A 22,688-nucleotide genomic window follows, 5' to 3' on the forward strand; every position below is an offset into this window, starting at 1 on the left:
CAAGGTGCCTATGCAGCCTAGGGGTGTGACAATAATAAAAACAGTATCATAAAACAGCAGTAAGAACAGTTCAATCTAAAATGAACACAGTTACAGTACCAATACAGTAATCTGGGCTGTGAGGTGGACATAATCAATTAAAAGATAGGTAAAGACTTGTACTTCAGAGTATCATAGGACCCGGGGGTGGATAGCGTGTAGACCAAGGTCAACATGTTGAACAGCCAAATAATCTTGCTCAAAGACCTCCCAGAACCATCAGATTTTCAGTTCCTTGTGGAAAGAGGGCAATGTAGGGGCTTGCCTGATCTCTTTGGGGAGGTAGATAACAGTAGGTAGTAGTTTTCTGAGAATGATGTTTTTCTTTGTGTTTGCTGAGATTATTATTATTAATTATTATTATCATATTTTAGAAGTATTTTCTGAAGGAGAGGAGGGGAGACGATGCCAAGTTTCTTCACAGATTGAAGTCCAACTAAGTGTTGTAGTTGTTCTTTGTACTTCTGACAAGTGGAAACAGTCAGCCAATACTTATTATTATTATATTTTTACAAGAAATTCAGAAGGCAGAAATATATAAAGAGAGAACTAGTTTGCAAAGGAAGATGGTAGGTAAATGACCTTCAACATATCCTTGTGTCGCACCTCAGGATAGCTTCACTTTGCTGAACACACCAGGCTGTACACAGGTTGAAGTCTTTTGTAGTTTATTAGGAAATAGGAAATAAATAGTTCTTAAAAAGCAAAAGTAAAGATCCAAAAGATTGTTGCAAAACCAAGGCTATAAAGAATAATCCAAGAAAACCTTAGGCATAAAACAAGGTTCCATTAATACATGACATAGTCCCATGGACTTGATTACAGGATAATCCAAGAAAGCAAGAGCTGCTTCTAACTCAAACGAGACATTGCTTTTGACAAAGGTTTCTCTCTCAGCACACCCTTTAATATTCTCTGCACAGCATGAATGCATTTCTTTGCCCTCTGACCTCTTTCTCTTTTTGGTTTGCTATTCTGACACTCCTTCGAACCCGAAATTCCAAACTGCCAGCTCGATCCAGAGATGCTGTTTTGTCAAGGCCAGATAGCTCTTTAACAGCTATCTCTGTCTGCTTGCTATCTAACGGGAAGCTGTCGTCCCTTTGCACCTGGCTAGCTTCGGTATCATCAACACCATTCCCTACCATGGTTATGCCTCCCTGATCTCTCACAGCAGGGACACTCTGAACCTGAATCCCATAATTCCCATCAGAGTAATCTTGAACCTGAATCCCATCATCTTGAACATCTGGAACATGAATCCCACAATCCCCATCAGAGTCACTCTGAGACTCCAGCTGAATCACAACACCTTGGATCATATAAAAATCCATAATGTTGCCCCCTAAATCTTCCCTAGACTTATATATACAATCGACTGATAAATGAGTATATGCGGTACCTTTCCTACTAAAAGGATATGTGCTTTCCTGCTCAAGGAGTATTTGGTCCAGTCAGGAAAATGAGCTTGGTGGCTCCTGTTTAGTATCATATAGGCTTGTAACTAAATCCCTCCAATTATTAACTTGGGTCGGAATCTAGGAAACGAGGAACGGGCTAATGAAGGTTTTTCTTCCCTTTCTCAGAAGGCAATTCAGGCTTGGATGGAGAGACCTGATGAGTCATGGTGGGCTCAATTCAGGCTAGGATTAAACCACAGATTTAAGGCATTGTTCTGGGAAAAGAGCAAAAGCGGGAGGGAAGGTGGGGGAGAGTCAAGATTAGCCTGGCTGTTTCCTTGTTTCCTAAAGCCCGTTGGCAACCCAGCCTGAGCAAAGTTTATGTCTGCTTTAAATCTTTAATTCAAGCATGCTGGGGCTTTCGAAGTGCTAATTGCCTTCGTTTTTAACATTTCTGATGAAAGATATGCGGCTTTGTCTGAATGTTTCTCTCAGTATTCAGTTTCCTTCCTTTCTGCTACTGTCTCTCCTAGTATGGTTTGAATTGTGTTCAGTAGGAGACTCCCCCTCCCCTGCTTTCAGCACATATGTGTCTTGTTGGCATCCCCTTTCACAGAGAGACAGAGAAACACACACAGAGAGACTAAGGGCCCTTCCAGACAGACTCATCATCCGGGACAAAGAAGTGGGATTCAAAATCGCAGCACCTTAAGGAGAGTCCAGAGACTGAACTCTCAGTCTCGGTAGATGTCCCGGCATCCTGACAGGTTCAGTTGTAGCAGATTTTAGACATAGGAAAGATGGACGCAGGACATTTACCGGAAGTTTACTTTAATTTTTTTTTAATTGACACTCTGAGATATGCTGGACTTAATATGCGCTGATGAGGATATATGAACGTGCACACAAGCAGATTTCTTGTCTTTATCTCTCCTCACCCTCCTGCTGCCTTTAGGTTTTCCCTCTTCAACCCCGTTTCCCTTTGAGGTCACTTGCCATTTTTATTACATAAATATGAGAACAAAGGAATGGTTGCAGAGAGTTCTTATAGGAATTGCTTTCCAATTGTGCTTCCATTTAGCCACCTGTGTGTCTGCTGCTCCATTTGTTTACAGTCCTCATCAGCTGTTTCGGGATTTTAAAATGCACACATGCACTGGAGTAGTCCACACCAGCATATAGCAACAAAGTCTTGTGTCTTTCTTGAGTGCAGTGATCTACACATAGATGCAGATATGCACATTTTTCAGCCAATGTCAGATTTTACACACACGTTTTTACGTGTTTTTTAGCCAATAATGTGATTCAGCCTGTATTTTCATCCAACATCATTAGCCACCCCCCTTTCATCACAGTTCATTTTGCATTGTGTAGAAGAGTCCTAAGATACAATGGGTCCTTGGTATCAACTGGGCTTTTGTTCCAGAATCCCTGGCAGATACCAAAATCCATGGTCAGCCTCCACATGCATGTTGAAGCAACACAAGCCAAAGGGGCTCCACATCAACCTTGAGACCATTCCAGCTAGTTCAGGAAGGGAGATTCTTGAACTATGATGTGGAATTTACAGCAATGGAATTGCAATAGTATTCACACTATGTAATCATTATCATCATCAATATATAAAAATGTAATGTTCGTTTGTGGGTGGAACGTAACTCAAAAACCACTGGACTAATAGACATGAAATTTGGACACAATACACCTATCAATCCAACAAGTGACCATCACTAAAACACAATGACAAGGACTTAAAAATCCAAAAAAGCTAAAAGACAATACTGTGCATACGTGAAAATGACTCCCCTGGCCCCACCCCTTCCTGCGCAAGCGAAAAAAAATGCACCAAGCAGCCAAGAAAGGAGCCATTTGATCAAGGGAGGGAAAGGGGGGGTCAATATGACCTTCCTCCCCAAGGAACGCATCACAGAACCTGCTAGAATGTTTATAAAATGGACAAATAGGAAGGGATATTCCTACTAGTGCCTCGAATTACCTATGAAACTACATAGTTGCTTAAATTATTTAAAAAGGAAAATGGGGGAATTGGAAGTTCTTGCTTGCAGAAAGAGGTCTTCTCCGGAAGTGTTGTAGCTCAGCCGTCAGGGTCTGGCCGTTCACAGGACATGGAGTTTGATTCAGATTCTGATGCGGATTTTGGGCCTCTCCAGGACTTGGATCATAGCCCAATGGCTTTGCAGGTGCCTGAAGTTGTGCTTCCAGAAGAACCGCTAATTGGGGAACATTCCGATGTTCAGTCAAGGTTGGGTTCTCCAGATGGTGTTGTTGCAGAGGAAGATGTGACTTTTGATCGGAGACAATCTTTTGCAGAGGATAGGAGTCGAAGGGAGAGTGTGAGACAAAGCCGGAGCTTGGCTCTCAAGCGCACTAATGAGTAACTTTCCCATGTGAAGTTATAAGGGCCCTGACTTTCACTGCCTTGAGAACTCCTTAAAGGTGCCTTGTTCCCTGTTCTCGTTGCGGTGTCAACATTGCCATCCTTGGGAGAAGAATATCAGTCCAGGTCTCTTGCTCCTTGCTTTGTTAACCTCGTTTCCACTACTCCTTAGTGGATGCTTTCCATGTGGATTACAGTTGGTGGATTTACCATGCCTTGTTCCTGATCCCTACAACCTGTGGCTGTTTACTGACTGACTTTTTGGTGGAACTATCGAGTTCTGTTTGTGGATTACAACTTTGAAAGATTTTGCTGGACTAAGTATTGAAAAGTTGAGGACTTTATATTATGGACTACTCACTCTACTGACTTTTTTATGCTATTTGCTTCCATATATATATCCTTTAATAAACTGCTTTGCTTATGATTCTGGCTCAAGTGTGGTTTTCAGAGTGCACTCGCAGCCTTGGGGTACAACAGCCAGTCTTTTGGAGATGGAAACGAAGTGGTTGAAAGTGCTGCTGCAACAAGTCCATAAGATTACATGAATGTCCTACATTCCTTGCAGCAGCGCTTTTGGCCGATCACACCACCTCTGCACACTTTGGAAGTGCTTCCTGCACTCTATAAATTCTGTTTACTGAAAAGGACAGACTAACAGTGAGTCAAAACTTTAGTTTTCACTGAGGCCAGGTGTTGGATTAGATGACCCATGAGGATTCTATATAAAAGAAAGGCATGAGAAAGTAGGTTTTTTGTGTGTTTTTGGCTGAGAAATATCTCTATGGCTCTCTCCAGGAGAAAGCTACCTGGCAGTCAGCCATCACGGATTTTGCACAGAGGTAACTCCAAATCTAGCAAATCGCAATGGACCGCCTTCAGCAAATGAGGTAAGCATCACAATCCTTTCAGCTTGATTTTCAAGCAGCATGCTTAAACGGCTGAGGGGGAAAAGGAAAGGGCCTGAGGCTGTTAGGAATGGTGGAAGTTGGAGTCCAAAACATCCAGAGGGCCCAAGTTTGCCCATGCCATTTAATTCTACTGCAGTTTGGATATTCCAGCAGTCATATGGAAAGAGTTGGCGTGGTTCATCCCTTCTCCTCCACCTGAACCCCAAACAGTTATTTCACAAACAAAGACAACATCATGGTGTATGGTTTTTACTCACTTCTATGGGTTTTGTTGTCTATTGCACATTACCATAATTGTGCAATTGTGTCGCCACAGTGGATCTCAACTGTGCAATTACAGCAACATGCTCCATTTATGGGAACTGTTGAAACTGCACAATTTTGCAATTGCAGCATAATACATTTACGCAACCGCACATGTGCTACGTAGAATAGAAATAGGTAGGGAAGCGGGGCCAAGCGAAGCTCTACAGAAAACTGTTTGAGAAATGTGCAGAAATCATAACACTATCTTCAAGGTGCAAAACTAGTTGTTGCCATACCAGAATAATTCCAATTGCTTAAGCAACACAATTCCTAAGAGGCAACAGGCTGGTTCGATCAAGCCCTTGGTCAATAGTGCTATTAGCTGTGGGATTCTCAGCACTGCAATCCAACCCAATTACTTTGTGAGTTGCTTTCCAACATTATGACCTAAATTACAGAGAAGAATCATGCAGCTTTCTGCTGTCAATGGGCTATAAATCACGGCGGCCTTAGCCAAAAAAGCCAACCGTGAGGCCTGCTGGGAGGGGCATCCTGGCAACATCTGTAAGTGGCATGGGTCCCACCTCAGTCTCAATCCAGTTATTAGTTTACTAGAATAGACTTCAGAGAACCAACAAGACTTATTTATATGTTGACTTCCCAAGGGTGCATCTACATTGTAAAATTAATGTGGTTTGACGTCACTTTGCCTTTCATTGCTCAATGCTATGGAGTCATGGCAGTTGTAGTTTGGTAAGGCACCAAGACTCTTTAACAGAGAAAACTAAAGAACTTATAAAACAACATATCTCCTGATTCCATAGCACTGAGCCATGGCGGTTAAATTGGTGTCAAACTGGATTAATTCAACAGTGTAAATGCACCCTCAGCTCTCAATCACCCAAATAGGTCTACTCTAGTTTTGAACGGCAGTTGGATTAAAGCCTACAGCTATATGACCTGATGAAATGCTAGCCCCCAATAGTGCAATGGGTTAAACTCTTGTGCCGGTGGTTCAAATCCAATGAGAGTGGGTGAGCTCCCTCTGTCAGCTCCCCATGCAGGGACATGAGAGAAGCCTCCCACAAGGATGATAAAACATCAAACATCCGTGCATCCCCTGGGCAATGTCTGTGCAGACGGCCAATTTTCTCACACCAGAAGCGACTTGCAGTTTCTCAAGTCACTCCTGACATGAAAAAAACTTGATGAAATATACAGATGTAACCTGAGTCACACTCTCTCAGCCTCAAAGGAAGGCAAGAAGCCCCCTCTGAACAAATTCGACCAAGAAAACCCCATGATAGGTTCACCTTATAGTCATCACAAGTCAGAAACAACGTGAAGGCATTCGGCAACAACAAAGGTGACGTGGTTGTCAAGAGAAGACTGAATGTTCCAGGAAAAAGGAAACAACCGAGACCAAATGCCAAAACCGATTATTGTCCGAAGACATTCTGCTATCCAGAAATTCTGGTTTCGTGACTCAAAGAAGCACCGGCTTCATGGGAGCAGACATACCCAAATGTAGTTCCTTTGGCCTGAATTACTTTGCGACCTGGAATGTTGGCCGTCTCAAAGGGGCCCAAAGACGTCACGGGGAGCCAAAGGAATCCCCTTTATGCTTCATCCATTCCTGCCTTCCCAAATATGACCAGCTTCAATAGTAAGTAACTTCTAGAGAAAGAGGCAGATGGTTTTCATTGTCAACACACAACCGTTTGGGGTCTGACCAGTGGATTGAGAAATCTGTTTTCTCTCACTCAGTCATTCTACTGTGTTAAAGCCAGATATTCACGCCGGTGCCATTTGACAAGAAAGCTGTGAGCCAAGGGAAAACTATGAAGGCCAAGATGAAATGTGGTTAGCGTGGTTGAGGATGGAGCACCATGCGCGGCTCTGTAGTCCTCGTCCTCCTTGCTTCATGCTGGGCATGCTCTCCTCTTCCAGAAGCCACCAGGGTCTTGGAGTCAAGTGCTCCACCCTGCTTTAAATCATTTCATTTATTCTCCATTTATTTTTTTTAATATCGTCAAGCCACATTTCTACAAAAGCCACCAAGGTAGGGAAGCACCAAGCCAAACAGGGCACTGGTAAAAAACAAAAAAGAAGAAATTAAATTATGCTGAAATATTTAAACAAAGTGAAGGAGGGGCGGGGATTCTACCACCCAAAAACTACTTGCTACTGTGAGGACCTTCTAAAACTCAGTTCCTACAGAACAATTATCTCTGTGATGCTCATTCACTCCAACAACTATCATGTCAGACTATACAGAGAAGCCATTGAAATCCGCAAGCATGTGGACAATTTCAACAGAAAGGACGAAACCATGAAAATGAACAAAATCTGGCTACTAGTATTAAAAAAAACTCCAAAATCAGAACAGTAAATAAGGAGCAGCACTCTGAAAACAGAAGAATTCCAGACAGGAATCAATCAGGGGCAGCTAATGACTCTGGACAAAGGATTCCCCAGGCCAGGATGTGAGGCTGGGAAGGCCATTTGATGCTAACAAAGGTGATTACAACATTCACACTGTCCTCAACAGACAAGAGTTTTTTCCGCCCACCCAGGAACTTCCACAGATATATAAACCTTCCTTGCTTAGTTTCTCCATACCTCACAACATCTGAGGATGCCTGTCATAGATGTGGGCGAAACGTCAGGAGAGAATACTTCACTCCAATGGACTCCAAGGCAGCCTATTCCTCAATCAAACATCTCTTGCCACTTGGAAGTTCTTCCTAATTATTAGGTGGAATCTTTCTTCCTTCAATTTGAATCCATTGCTGCAAGTCCTGGCCTTTGGAGCAGGACAAAGCAAGTTGGCTCCCTCCTCAACGTGAATATCAAATATTTAATGTTTATGACTATCATGTCTGCTTTCAACCTTCTCTTCATCAAGTCAGCATACCTAGCTCCCTAAGCCATTCCTCAGAGGGCTTGGCTTTCAGACCTTTGGCCATTTAGGTCACCTCTTTTCTGGATATGCTTCATCTTGTCCATCTCCTTTTTGAAGTGCAGTGCCCAGAATTAGACACCAGGAATAGTCCAGATGAGGACTAACTACAGCAGAATATAGTAGATCTATTACTTTAATCATTATACTCCTATTAATGGGCTCCAGGAGACCAAGGATTCGAACACTCATCACCTGGACCCCAGTGTTGAGTCAACATTTATTTCACTATACCATGCAAGCTAATCCAAGATGTAATGGTTTGTGCATTAAATCACAACCTTGGAGACCAGGAGTTGAATCTCCACTTGACCATGGAAAACAACTGTGTATCTTGAGCAAGTAGCACTTTTGTTGGAGACTAGCCCAGAGGGGAAGTAAAGGAGAGAATTCCAGGAGAGCAATAAAACAAGCCTTTTATTATCACAGCTGATGATAAGGCAAAACAGCCGTAGGTACCCACATTTTGTGGGTTCGTACCATGCAAATGGCCGTCGCAACATATGCGTAGCAAACAAAGAACTTTATATCTCAGCTTATCTGGAATTGACCAGTGGCTGAGGATCTTCCCCACCTTCCACACCTACTTGGCACAAGTGATACCAATGACCTAACTTTTTTACTCTGAGCTTTCTTCTCTCTCTGGAACTTCCTGAAGAAAGGCACCAGCTCACAGGAAGGGAGGGGCACAGGTCCTGTGTTGCACATACTACTTTGGTTCATACAAAGTGCTTATATTGTCTATATAAAGGCTATATGATATATGCAGAGGCAAAGCTATATAGGCAATAGTATATAGGCTATTTTCTGGCTTATGGTCCCTACACTTTCAGCCCCAGAAAACCCTGTTGGAAAGAATTGAAGGCACACACAATGATAATAACAACAACAACATCACTGAAATCCAATTTCTTCATGCAACACCAGGTAAAAGCCAATTGGAACACTGCCAGCCAACAATAACAACTGACTGATCAGCTCTTTAAGTATTATATGATAAAATCATGTGTAAAATAATTCAAAAAGTGAAGCTAGCAGATCAGAAACACTGCTAACCTAATTCAGTATTTTAAAATTAGAAACAAGCTGAAAGAAGTCTCAATGTCCAGGTGGCCATTTGATCTTGGCCGGCAAGCGGCAAGAGCGTGGATGTGCTAGAAAGCAGCGGAAGCGTGGGACGCCTTTGGCGGATGCGCGAGACTGGAAGGAGCTCATTCCTTCCAATCGTCTTCTCATAAACCCAAAATGGACCCTAATAATAGTAATAATTAAAAAGGGTTCCAACTAATAATAAAGACCTTACGTTGCAAGCCACCGCATATCCCTAAATAAAAAACATGACGAAGCAGCTGCACAAAAGACAAATCATTTCCTGCACTTTTACTTAGTGGTCAGTCTCAACCGAAGCGGGTTGCCAGAGGCGTTTCCTGAACAGAAATGACTGTAGATTTGGCTCTCGCGCCTTCTGTGGGGCCATATCCCTAAATGTTATGCCCGTGGCTGAATGCTGTGACTTGGAGGCTAAATGGTGAGGCAACATGTGGAATGAGGTCCCTCTTCTGTATCTCAGCAGTGGCACAATATACTGTGGACGACACAATCTAAACCAACTCTCTGCCTTTCCTTTCTGCACTCCAAGTAAACATGGAGTTGTAATCTAAGGTATCAGGTAACCTCTGAGGATGCCTGCCATAGATGTGGGCGAAACGTCAGGAGAGAATACTTCTGGAACATGGCCACACAGCCCGAAAGACATACAACAACCGTGTATCACATGGGACAAATGGGAAATTGTTGCTAAATGTACCTTTGTTTACAAAATATTCATTACAAAATTTTGCAAAATATTCTCTATGTGTTGGCCACCTCTTTCTTCACACACACAAAGTCTTCTCTCCCACTCATGGCGAACATGTTCCAAAATATCTGTTGTTATGCAAGTAATTGCATTTTGAATGCATTCCTTTAAATCAAACTTGCACAACACGTGCCCCTGGGACCGGATGTAGCCCTGAGAAGGATTTGGTGCAGCCCACAGAAGCTCTACGCCTAGTAGGATGGTGTAATCTGGGTAAACCTTGACCCATTTAGTGTCCCAGCTTTCGGTGGGGGCCCCGATCCTTTTTTTGGGAGCCTCCCAAAATTGGGAGTGCAGATATCTGTTTTCGCTCTGGAGTGCCGAAAGATCCGTTTTCTATCGGCCCATTATGGAGGGGGACTTCCCAGGCTCCCTTCCCCATCATAGGCATTCAGCTGCAGGCAGGCACACATTAAGGAGGCTTCTTACCTGTTTCTCTACTCTAGAGGAAAGGTGGTTGGCTATAGGCAGACCCACATGCTTCGCCTGCCCGCCGCACATGCACTTTCCAAGGCAAGGGACAAGTTCTGTGTCTCACTCTAGAGGAGGTGCTCAGCTGCAGGCAGGCACACCTTCTAGGCCTACATGCCACACACGCACTCTCCAATGCAAGAGACAAGGCAAGTTCTGTTTATTACTCTAGAGGTGGTGCTTTGCTGCAGACTCTCCAATGCAAAGAAGGCAAGTTCTGTGTCTTACTCTGGAGGAGGTGCTCGGCTGCAGGCAGGCAGGAGTGCCGCAGGGCTCTGTCCTGGGCCCAGTTCTGTTCAACATCTTTATTCACGACTTAGACGAAGGGTTAGAAGGCACGATCATCAAGTTTGCAGACGACACAAAACTGGGAGGGATGGCCAACACTCCAGAAGACAGGAGCAGAATTCAAAACGATCTTGACAGACTAGAGAGATGGGCCGAAACTAACAAAATGAAGTTCAACAGGGACAAATGCAAGATACTTCACTTCGGCAGAAAAAATGGAAATCAAAGATACAGAATGGGGGACGCCTGGCTTGACAGCAGTGTGTGCGAAAAAGACCTTGGAGTCGTCATGGACAACAAGTTAAACATGAGCCAACAATGTGATGCGGCAGCTAAAATAGCCAACGGGATTCCGGCCTGCATCAATAGGGGAATAGCGTCTAGATCCAGGGAAGTCCTTCTCCCCCTCTATTCTGCCTTGGTCAGACCACACCTGGAATCACACTGTGTCCAATTTTGGGCACCACAGTTGAAGGGAGATGTTGACAAGCTGGAAAGCGTCCAGAGGAGGGCGACTAAAATGATTAAGGGTCTGGAGAACAAGCCCTATGAGGAGCGGCTTAAAGAGCTGGGCATGTTTAGCCTGCAGAAGAGAAGGCTGAGAGGAGACATGATAGCCATGTACAAATACGTGAAGGGAAATCATAGGGAGGAGGGAGCAAGCTTGTTTTCTGCTAGGACACGGAACAATGCAGACTAGGACACGGAACAATGGCTTCAAACTACAGGAAAGGAGATTCCACCTGAACTTCAGGAAAAACTTCCTCACTGTGAGAGCTGTTCGACAGTGGAACTCTCTGCCCCAGACTGTGGTGGAGGCTCCTTCTTTGGAGGCTTTTAAGCAGAGGCTGGATGGCCATCTGTCGGGGGTGCTTTGAATGAGATTTCCTGCTTCTTAGCCGGGGGGGGGGGGTTGTACTAGATGGCCCATGAGGTCTCTTCCAGCTCTACTATTCTATGATTCTATGGTTCTATGGGCCTACATGCCACACACGCACTCTCCAATGCAAAGAGGCAAGGCAAGTTCTGTTTCTTACTCTAGAGGTGGTGCTTTGCTGCAGGCTCAAATTCGGGGAGCGGAGTGAGCGCCCGCTGTTAGCTCCAGCTTCTGCCAACCTAGCAGTTCGAAAACATGCAAATGTGAGTAGATTAATAGGTACCGCTCCAGCGGGAAGGTAATGGCATTCCATGCAGTCATGCCAGCCACATGACCTTGGAGGTGTCTACGGACAACGCCGGCTCTTCAGCTTAGAAATGGAGATGAGCACCAACCCCCAGAGTCTGACACGACTGGACGTAACGTCAGGGGAAACCTTTACCTTTACTTTACTAGAAAAGAAATACACATTACATTCTGTGTCAAACTGTATTCATTTTACAGTGTAGACCAGGCATGAGCAACCGGGCCCTCCAGATGTTTTGGATCTCAACTCCCACAATTCCTAACAGCTAGTAGGCTGTTAGAAATTGTGGGAGTTGAAATCCAGAACACCTGGAGGGCCAAAGTTGGCCCATGCCTGGTCTACAGTACAGATGCACCGTCTCTTCTATTGCATATTATTCTAATGAAATGTCTCTAGTTGTTAACCACAAACTTCACTTGATCATTTGGCAATTAAAAATGATCAGAGATCCTATGAAAAGTTTACCTTATCATCGCCACAAATCGGGAATGGCTAGGAGATGCATAACAACACAAATCCACATCTTCCCAGGTACATGGTTTTCATTTGTCTTAAAGGATATTAACTGGTTTTTGGTTGGCATGTTCTAACTTGTAAAATGGTTTAGCAGACCTTTATTCAATCAAATTATCCTCTTGTTTCACTCTTTACATTGTTTTAAATTGGTTGCATTGATTTTATTGTATGCTTCCATCATGAAGAGCGGCAGATAGATGATAGATAGATAGACAGACAGACAGACAGACAGACAGACAGACAGACAGATAGATAGATAGATAGATATGTTGTAATAAAATAGATAGAACAAGGGAGGGATAGAGGGTGCATCTACACTGCAGAATGAATGCAACTTGAGACCACATGAATCGCCATACTTTATACTATGGTAGATAATCCTGGGCCTCATCGTTTTACAAAGTCTTTCAGTTTCTCGGCCAAACACTAAGGATTCTCAGCCAAGGATTTCATCACATTGAGCCAAGGCAGTTAAAAGTGGCATCTCATTGTATTCATTCTACAGTGTAGACGCTCCCTGACTTTTCCCATGTTCTGCCTAAGGCAGAGCAGTAAATGCTACCTACTTCAGATCCAATTCAGATATCCAAGGCATTTTGGCACACAAGTCATGTGGAAAACAACCCTAGAAGGACCTCCCTGCGCATTCTGAGCATCAAAAACACATTAGCAAAGCATGAAGAAATAAATGGCTGCCTTGCAAAATCTCATGCCATCGCTGCAGGAGTCTCATGCTCTCATTTTAATTTCACTGCACTCATCTATCACTTTAACAACACTTTTTCATGATTCTAAATTCAAATGGAAATATTATGCAATGCCATGCCATATTTAGTAAGGAGAAGTGTGTTGCAGAACTAAAACATTCTTGCCTGAGTCCATCTTGTAACCCAGCAGAAATTCTACATTCATGATGACAATTCTTTCAGTTTTCCTTAGACTGAGCATCCCAGACCAAGGGAAGAAAGAGCCCCACTCTATTCTGCCCTTCCCATCTGAATAACCTTGTGTCCAGTTCTGGATGCTGCAATTGAACAATGAACAAGTTGGAACATACTCAAAAAATGGCACCAAAATAGTCAAAGGTGTGGAAACTTTCCATAGAGACCTGTCTGACCAGTCAGTAAATCAATTCTCAATTATTTCTTTTGATCCTTTTGGAATGCTGTTTTCCAGGCCGCAGTGGACCCATGCGCAGAACCTCTTTTATGCTGCATAAACACTCCTTGTAGCTCTCATGTACTAATTAACAACTCCATTAAATTTCCAACTGTGGGCAGTTCCTCCCAATCTGTCACGCCCAAGGCAACGGAGCACTAAGAACCAACACACGGAGGCCAAAAACTATCTAATATCTTTATTAAGGAAATATATAAGAGTAATAAAAACAAGTAGGAAATGTAGTCCAGTAAAAGACCTTTCTGGGAAGGTCAAATATAGTCCAAAATTATATTGTCCAATATTTTATATTAGAGTCCAAAGTTATAATTCCAAACTGAAACACACTCTATTTGCAAGCAATAGAGTGGGGAAACGTCCTAAGATCTTTCCACAGTACAAAGTAAGTCAACGGCAAGAACTGGGAGCAAGGCTTGATACTAGGAACAAGGTCCAAGGCTGGAAGCAAGGCAAGATAGTTCTTGAATACTTGGCTAGGCAAGGCAAGGCGAGGCAAGGAAACTGGAGTTGCAGACTTTGCGAAGTCCACACTTGGCTGGAAACACGAAACCACTCCTGAAGCTGATCTGTTGACTCCGCACGGAACCCTCCGTGTCGGGCACTTTTAACCAAGACCCATTTCCCTGCAAAGCAGGTGTCCGGAGCTTCCTTTCCCAAGGGAAAGGAAAGCGAAACACATCTCCCTCCAGATGCGTTCCTCCCTAGAATTTCCCAGGGGAACATAGCTAATTAACGTCTTGTTTAGCTGCTAATCTCAAGCTTCTCCGAAACTGCTCTTTTTCACCCCGACTCGCAGCATAGGACTGTTTCCTAGCAAAAGGAGGGGAGGCAGTGGGAAAGACTTGCTCAAGGTCTTCCTTAATGGGCTCTTGGGTAGAATCATCAACAACAGGCATCTGGAAAAATTCCGTCTCTTGCTGAGCCGGCAAAACCCTCATGTTGTCGTCATCATCAACCACGATGGTGCTGGGATCAGAACTCCAAGGCCCATGAGACATCACACAATCATTACCTCCCATAGCATCTCACAAACCACAAGGACGTGTACAGAGCCAGATGCTTTCATGTGGCCAGCAGCTTCTATGAGAAAAAGGCCACCAACCAACCCCTGTCTGAGAAGCTGCAAGAAGGACTAGATGGGACATGGCTTCTTTTTAGCTCAGGCTAACTAAGCCCACCAGTGATTCAAAAGGCCATGTTGTTGACTCCACTGAAGTCTCTCAGGATAGGTAAAGGTAAAGGTAAAGGTTTCCCCTGATGTTAAGTCCAGTTGTGTCCGACTCTGGGGGTTGGTGCTCATCTCCATTTCTAAGCCGAAGAGCCGGCGTTGTCCGTAGACACCTCCAAGGTCATGTGGCTGGCATGATTGCATGGAACGCCTCCAGATATTTAATGATAGCTATCAAACCACCACTTGGTCTTCTTTCCTCCAGGCAAAATATATCCCACTCCCTCAACCATTCCTTATAATGCTTGATTTTCAGACCCTTTCCCCCTTCACCACCTCTGCTTGCTAATATCTTTAGGTCTTGGATTGTTGTTGTTGTTATTATTATTATTATTATTATTATTATTAAAAACATTTATATTCCGCCCTTCTCACCCCGAAGTGTGGAGCACAACATATATACGGAAAGCATTCAATGCCGCAACATAAAATAAATCATAAATATACATAAACACTAAAATCAGTTATCTTCACATTAAAACCATTATTTCAAACCATCACAAGTCAGCCATGAAATTTCCTATTGCTGCCAAAGAGCTTCATGCATCCAAGACATAAATTCATTCTGGATACTTTGGTACCAATTGAGATTGAGTTTCTGGACTTGCTGTGGAAACCAAAATCTATATATGCTCCGGATCTATTATATACAAAGTAAAAATGGTGTCCTTTATTTAAAATCACAATATCAAGGTTTGCTTTTGGGGAAATTGGTAGGGAGCAATATGTTCAAGCCATGGACTGTTGGCTCCAAATTGATGGATATGGATATGGATACGGATACGGATACAGATACAGACATGGATATGGATATGGAGGACCAATTGTATATGCAAAGTGACATGAAAAGGATCCAAAGTTTGCAGTTTGTTGCCAGTACAGGTACAAGATGCCCCAAGGCCCGAGGTGGCACGGCTACACCGTCCTTCTCTCTCATATCCTCTGACAGTGAAAGTAACATCAGACTAGTACAAATGGCCAAAATTATTAACAAGAAAGAACAATCCAATTAGGAGAAAGGGCAGCAATTTGTTTTTGCTTGCTGTTGGGAAAAGCTTGGTTCTAACCCTTCCTCTCTCTTCTGCAAAGTTATCATAAACTAATTTTGCACTTTGAACTCACTTTTCAGCAGCTGATGTAATTTAAGGACTGACAGACAGCAAACAATAACTTTGACCAAGCTAGCAGTTCAGCATACTTTCAGCACTACTTTCAGATAAAGCTTATTCCAAACCTCAGTATTTTATGGAGCTTCAGAGTTATGCAGAAGAAGGCAAAGTGTGCATCAGAAATATCTAATGCATGCATGACCATCCTTATCTGAGATCTTTGTGACCGGCACATAATGCAGCCAGAGCTTGTTTGTTGTTTACGGAGAGGTTTCAAAGCCTCACAATGTATGTAGCCATAACATCAGGTTGATAGCCCTTGGTACATAATATTGCATTTATGGTACAGCATTTCTTGCAAATCATCAATAACAGAGCATTCTTCTTTCACGCTACAAGAAGGGAAGTGAGTGGAGAACAAAAATAGGCGCAAAGAGATGGTATTACTTGGGACCATCCAGTTGGAGATCTCCTCTCCTCTAGTAGATCTCCCACTTTAGTCCAGATCCTTGTCCTCCATATCACTTTGGTAAGGTAATTTCACCAAGAATGCCCAGCTTTCAGACTGTATCATACAATCAATGGAACTGAAGTGGAGGCCCTTTCCTGATGGAACATCTCCCTTTCTCGGCTTTGCGTTTTTCCCCTCCTCATTCTTAATAATGCTCTGGTTGGCATCCTAGCAGTCACTGCCTTCTTTTCTTCACACAGGGAGGCATTTGTGGCCTGGCAGGCTTTTCCAGAGAGCCAGGCCAGATGCTTTCCTGCTGTGGCACATTTGTTTTGAGAAGAAAGCAATCCATAGGGCTTCCTGGGGAGTCCAGTTGCCCCATGCCTGGCTCCAAAGAGATGTTGGCTGTCTGTCTGTCTGGGTGGAGATGCCCAAAGCATGGGAATTCAGGGGCAAGGCTGGCACCATAACTCAGCTCCAGCTTAAATCCAAGTAAAGCGCAGGCAGGACCTTCTCAGAGCATGGTAGGATTGAACTATAACTCCCATATTCCCCAGTCAAGGAGCTAGCCAGCCCTGTTTCAGAGCTCCTGTGTGACTAAAAGTCTTCCATCATGTGAGAACCAACAGACCACCGAGAAACATCAACTGGGACTTTGAGCAGCTTTTCTTTTCTTCTAAAGGCATTTTATACCATGGGGAAAAGATCTCTTCAAGTATCAAAAAGTTTGCCTGAATTTTACCCCTTCTAAGAGCAGATTTGGGCAGAAGATGTATAAACATTGCCCCTTGTCGGTATCCCAAAATGTCTGTATCCATTTTGAAAAGCATTCCCAAAACTCTGGCTGGAAACATTCTTCTTAACATGTGCATGTGATGCTTCTGTTCGATGTTTGATGTTATGTCTGATATAACAGGTTGCACTTTTTTGTTTAATTTTAGTTGTTAAATCATAACTTGCTTTTATATGTTGGGTTATCAATTTTTGTTATTTTGGGTGTATTGTTATCGTGTTCAGGCATTGGATGTTTGTCTTTTATGTCTGGAATCCGCCCTGAGTCTCCCCGGGGAGATAGGATGGACTATATAATTTTATTATTATTTTTATTATCCATCTGCCAACTATAATGGATCTGGGATCAGTTTTTCTGCCCCAGGACTAAGGTTGCCAGTGTGGAAAGACAGAAATGGTTCCTACAATTCAAGGAGAATATTGATATGCTAGGACTTCATCACACGCAGTAAACTCCACGTTTCTACACACTTTAGAAATGGCTACCGATAGAGCCTATCACATTACACACACTTGTTCCATGAATTTCTAGTCTAAAGTGTGGTTTTTCATGATGATTTAGAATTCAATTGGCAATTGACTTCAGTTTCTTTTTCCTGCGTAGAGATGGGCAAAACAGCAAATTTAACATATGATGGGTATCCCCTTTGCCCGCTTGTAAACAGTACCATGATGTCATGCTGGAAGGAGGAGACGAGATGGGCAGTATTGATTCCTTTCTTCTGCCATTACCATTTTGGGACTGCGGAGGAAGGAATGGTCATTTATTTATTTTTGTTCCATCAACTTTTTGCTCACAAAGAGAAGAATTCCTGTTGACTTTTTCAATAAAGGGAAAATGGGGGTGGGACAGTGGGTAGAGAAATATCTCTCCCGTGTGATGGGAAGGCAAATGGATAATTTGTGAAGAAAGTGGAATGGTGAAAAATGTGTGATGGGGTAAGAAAATCATTGATTTTGTTCCGTCTCCCAGGAGTTTGACTTGCATTGTCCCATAGTTGTAGGAAATAGCACCCTTTTTGCGTTTCTTCCAGGGTTGCTACAGACTCAGCAACACCCTGATAGTTAACCATCAACAGAGGTTTGTAGCCAGCCTGCAAAGCCTTTGCTGTAGTCGGCTTGCAAAAGTATCTTTTTGATCTTGAGGGTCGCCCCTTTTTTCTGGGGATAAAATCTCCATTTTGAAAAGCCTTTTTACCTTCTGCAAAATAGAGAAAAGAACTCAGATGTGCTTGTGTGGTCAAGCCAGGCCAGCTCAGACAAGCCATCGTAAGTACTAACCTCTTGCCTTTAAAACTAGTTCTGAGTTTAGATAGGGAAAGACCTGCTCTTTCTAAAATAGTAACTCAGCACTAGGGTAAAGAATATCCCAGGATTTCTCTGCCACTGGAAGAAGCTCTAACCACTTCGTCTCCAAGCTAGCTTTGAGTTTAGATAGGGAAAGACCTGCTCTTTCTGATATAACAACTCAGGATTAGGGTAAAGAGCATCCCAGGATCTCTCCACCTTTGGAAGAAGTTAACCCAGCAGCTAAAGGGAAAGGTTAAAAAAAGGAAACATCTGCATGATTCATAAGTTGACTGTTTGTATTTATAACCTCAACAACTTGTGCCAAGCCTGTCAAGAACTTTGAGAAAATAAAAATGTTGTTTGATGTTCAATTTGGAGTGGCCTTAGTTGCTGGGACTCCTGAGCTTCAAAGTAAGGCCCCCGCGGTCCACCCAGCAAAGAAAGAAGCACATCTTAATTTCAACCAAAGGTGCCTGGGTGTGACGGAACAAATTTAATTTCCAAATGGAAGCTAACGGTCAAAACTAATCGTGTGGGATGAAGTTCCTAGAACAGTGGTTCTCAACCTGTGGGTTCCCAGGTGTTTTGTCCTACAGCTCCCAGAAATCCCATCCAGTTTACCAGCTCTTAGGAGTTCTGGGAGTTGAAGGCCAAAACATCTGGGGAACCACAGGTTGAGAACCACAGCCCTAGATTAACATGTCCAGAGGAGGGCAACCAATATTGTCAAAAGTCTGGAAACCATGACTTCATATGATGAGTGTCTTAGGAAGCTGGGACTGTTTAGCTAGGAGAAAAGAAGGGACACGATAGCCTTGTTGAAATATGTGAAAGGAGGTAACATTGAGGACGAGGCAATCTTGTTTTCTGCTGCTCTGGAGACTATAAGACATTGAGCAATGGAGGAAATGATATTCCACCTAAACATTAGGGAAAAGTTCCTGAGGGTTAGGGATGATTGACAGTGGAATTTGCTGCCTCAGAGGATGGTAGAGTCTCCTTTTCTGTAGGTTTTGAAACAGAGGCTGGATGGCTATCTGTCAGGAGGGATTGGATTGAGTGTGTCTGCTTGGCAAAATGGAATTCAACTGGATGGCCCTTGGGCGTATCTTCCAACTCTCCAATTCGATGACAGTGTAGGTGGGGAAATCTCAGAGTTATAATGTTGGCATCTCTATCAAAGACTCTCCAGAGCTCAATGAAAGTCTGACTCTATTTTTGAGAAAAGCCGACGTTCTAAGATTTTTCACCCCATTGCTGCACTTTTTCCCAAACATAATCTAGAAGCATCACACATGAGCCAAGCTACACCTCAAATGGCAATGCCACTTTGGGCTGCTTGCCACCCAACAGTTATTTCTGGCCGGCGACAAGTGGAAGAAGTTTGGCAACGGGGATGGCCCTTTTACCCCTTTGGAGCCCTTTCCCGTTCCCTTCCCACAGTCGGTGACGCACAATAACCCAAAAGTCAACCAAGTCATAAAGCCAAGCAGAGCTGTTTTATTAAAAAGGTAGTGTGCAGGGATCACACACAAACCCTTCCCCTGTTTTTATGTATCACGGTGACGCAGCGGCCTCACAAATGGGTCAGTTTTCAAGGCACCAAAGCCATGTGCAGATTGCAAACAGATTTCCCCAAACCTCCTTTGATTCTGCTCATGCTTCTTTCCTGTTGCCATGCAGGGGTGCATCTACACAGTCAAATGAACACAGTTTGACACCACTTTAATTGCCATAACTCAATGCTATGGGAGTTGTAGTACTGCATGGGTTTTAGACTTCTTTGCCCAAAGATGCTGGTTCCTCACCAAAGGAGGAGTAGAGTATATGAAACCAAGTGTACATCTGCGCTGTGGAATTAATGCAGTTTGATGCCGCTTGAACTGCTCTGGCCCATTGCTGTCGAATTGTGAGAGTTGTAATTTAATGAGGCACTCTTTGGAAGATCTTGTGAAACTACAACACCCTGGATTCCATCGCATTGAGACATAGCAGTTAAAGTCGTGTCACACTGTGACCCTGGACAAGTCACAAACTTTCAGCCATTGAGGAAGTCTATGACAAACCACCTCTGCATGGATCTGGATTAGAAAACCCTGGAAGGTTATCATAGGGTTGAAGTCATTTAAAGGCATAAAACACCAAGTTAATACTCAATCCTCAGTTCCAAAGCAGAAAGGCTGGGGAATATGTCATCTTATGGATGTTGTGAGGCTACAAGACCCATCATCTCCCTCCATTGGCTTTTCTGGCTCAGGCTAATGGGAGTTGCAGAACACCAAGAGACCAGAAATCATTCTTTCCTGGACAAGAGGAGGTAAAGGCATGGGAGATGCATGCAAAATCCATGTAAAACCAAGAGAAGATCATCGAATCTGGAACGGATCCCCAAAGCCATCCTGTCCAACCCCAGTCTGCCATGCAGGAAGCCCTCCCAATAGATGGTCATCTGGTCTCTGCTTAAAAACCTCCAGAGAAGGAGACTAATATTCTGTTAGACTCCCTTTTCCTATCGTTTGAATCCACTGCTCTATGTTCCTAATCTCCAGGGTAGCAGAACACAAGCAGACTCCTTCCTCAATGGAACCTCCTTTCAAATCTTTCAGCCTGGCTATCTCTTCTTCTTCTCTTCTCCAAACTAAACAGACCCAACTTCCTAAGCCATTCCGCAGAGAGATTCATGGGTTTTTGAGGGGGGAGGGTTGTGTTCAAATGTTTAATGTTATTGTATGCAAGTGATAAGCAAAAAGAAAAATTGCAATAACTAACAAAACATATCCTAACAAATCCTTTCCCTCCTTCCTCTCACCAGTAAACCCACCACCTATGACTTCCATCACTACTCCCATTGAATCTTATACCTGATAAACCTGATAGATGGAGTCATGGTTTCCACATCTTTGACTGTTTTGGTGGCCGTTCTCTGGACCTCTTCCATCTTGTCTATCTTCTTCTTGAATGGCTTTGCCCAGAACTGGACGCAGTCTTATTCCAGTTGAGGTCTGACCAAAGCAGAAGAAAGTGAGACTAGGACTGTTTTAGTTCAGTCCATGGTTGTGCCTGCTTCCCAGATCACTGAGGAAATGGATTATTGGACTTGAAAATGAGCGGTATGTGTCTCCAGAAATTAGTGAAGGCCACATTTCAGAGAGGGGCCCAGATGCTGCTGAGGCGTCATTCTCTAGGGAGACAAGGTCAGAGGCTGAAATGAGTTCAGAAGATGAAATCCAGGTGGAGAGTATAATGAGCTGGTAGATAGGAGACTTAGTTTTCGTAAACTTCGGGCTGCCCAGCAGCATCTCGGAGGGTCACAGCGCTTGTTACAGAAAAAAACCCTTATCAAGAAATCAGGGGGAAAGGCATGATTTTATGTGTATATTAGAGTCCTAGTCAAGCCTGCTAAGGGCATTCTAGTTCCACTTCTTCGTTTATGTTTCATGCTTCCAAGTTTGAAGAATTGCTCCTGGATTCTTGTATTGGATTTATGCTGCCTTATATTCCTGGTTCTTTTGAAATCCTGTACTGGATGTCCTGTTGCTTTGGGGGTTTTGAAACTACTCTTGTACCTTGAACCTTTTGGACTATTTCCTACATAAAGACTTTGTAGTTTTTACTATTTTTGTTGAACTGCTTTTTATATAAACTTCAATAAACTGCTTTGCTGGTTTAACTCGGACTGGAGTGTGGTGGTTAAGTTCAGAGGTGCTTCCTGTCCTAAAGTACAACAAGGACTTCCCTCCATCTGACATTATGTTTCTATTGATGCCGAAGACAACATTCCATATGGGAACCCCACTTACTGCAGATGTTAACCATATGTCTCTTCTGAAGGGCAAGGAACTCATGTTGCTATTTCTGTTCAACAGCATCCGGAACCACAAGCAAAAGACGGATTAAGATGTTCAATGATTGGCTATGACAATGTAGTGTCCTTCCTTCCAGATAGACCAAATGGATTCTGGCCCTGTCTTCTTGTAACCCAGACAAGAGTTGTAGCCATCTCAATGCAGTGAAAGGATAAGACTAGCATTGGGCTTGACTCGGCCAGGAAGGAGTATTTGAGTCACCAAGCAGGAGGAAATCCTCAATCCGTCCACATTAGCAACAAAACGGGGAAATTCCACACAAGGAGTAGAAATGATAGCAGCCTCGGTCATTGTCCTGCTGTTATATAAACCTATGCGGCAAATAAATTTGGAATACAGTTGGCCCCCCATTATCCATGGATTCTGCAACAACCATTCATGACTTGCAAAAAAAATTAATTAAAAGTAAACTTTGATTTTGCCACCTTATGTAAAGGACAGCATTTTACTATGCTATTATATGTCATGGGACTTGGGTATCCATGGATTTTAGTATCCTG

This window comes from Anolis carolinensis, chromosome 4, assembly GCF_035594765.1.
Source record: "Anolis carolinensis isolate JA03-04 chromosome 4, rAnoCar3.1.pri, whole genome shotgun sequence".
Taxonomy (NCBI): Eukaryota; Metazoa; Chordata; class Lepidosauria; order Squamata; family Dactyloidae; genus Anolis; species Anolis carolinensis.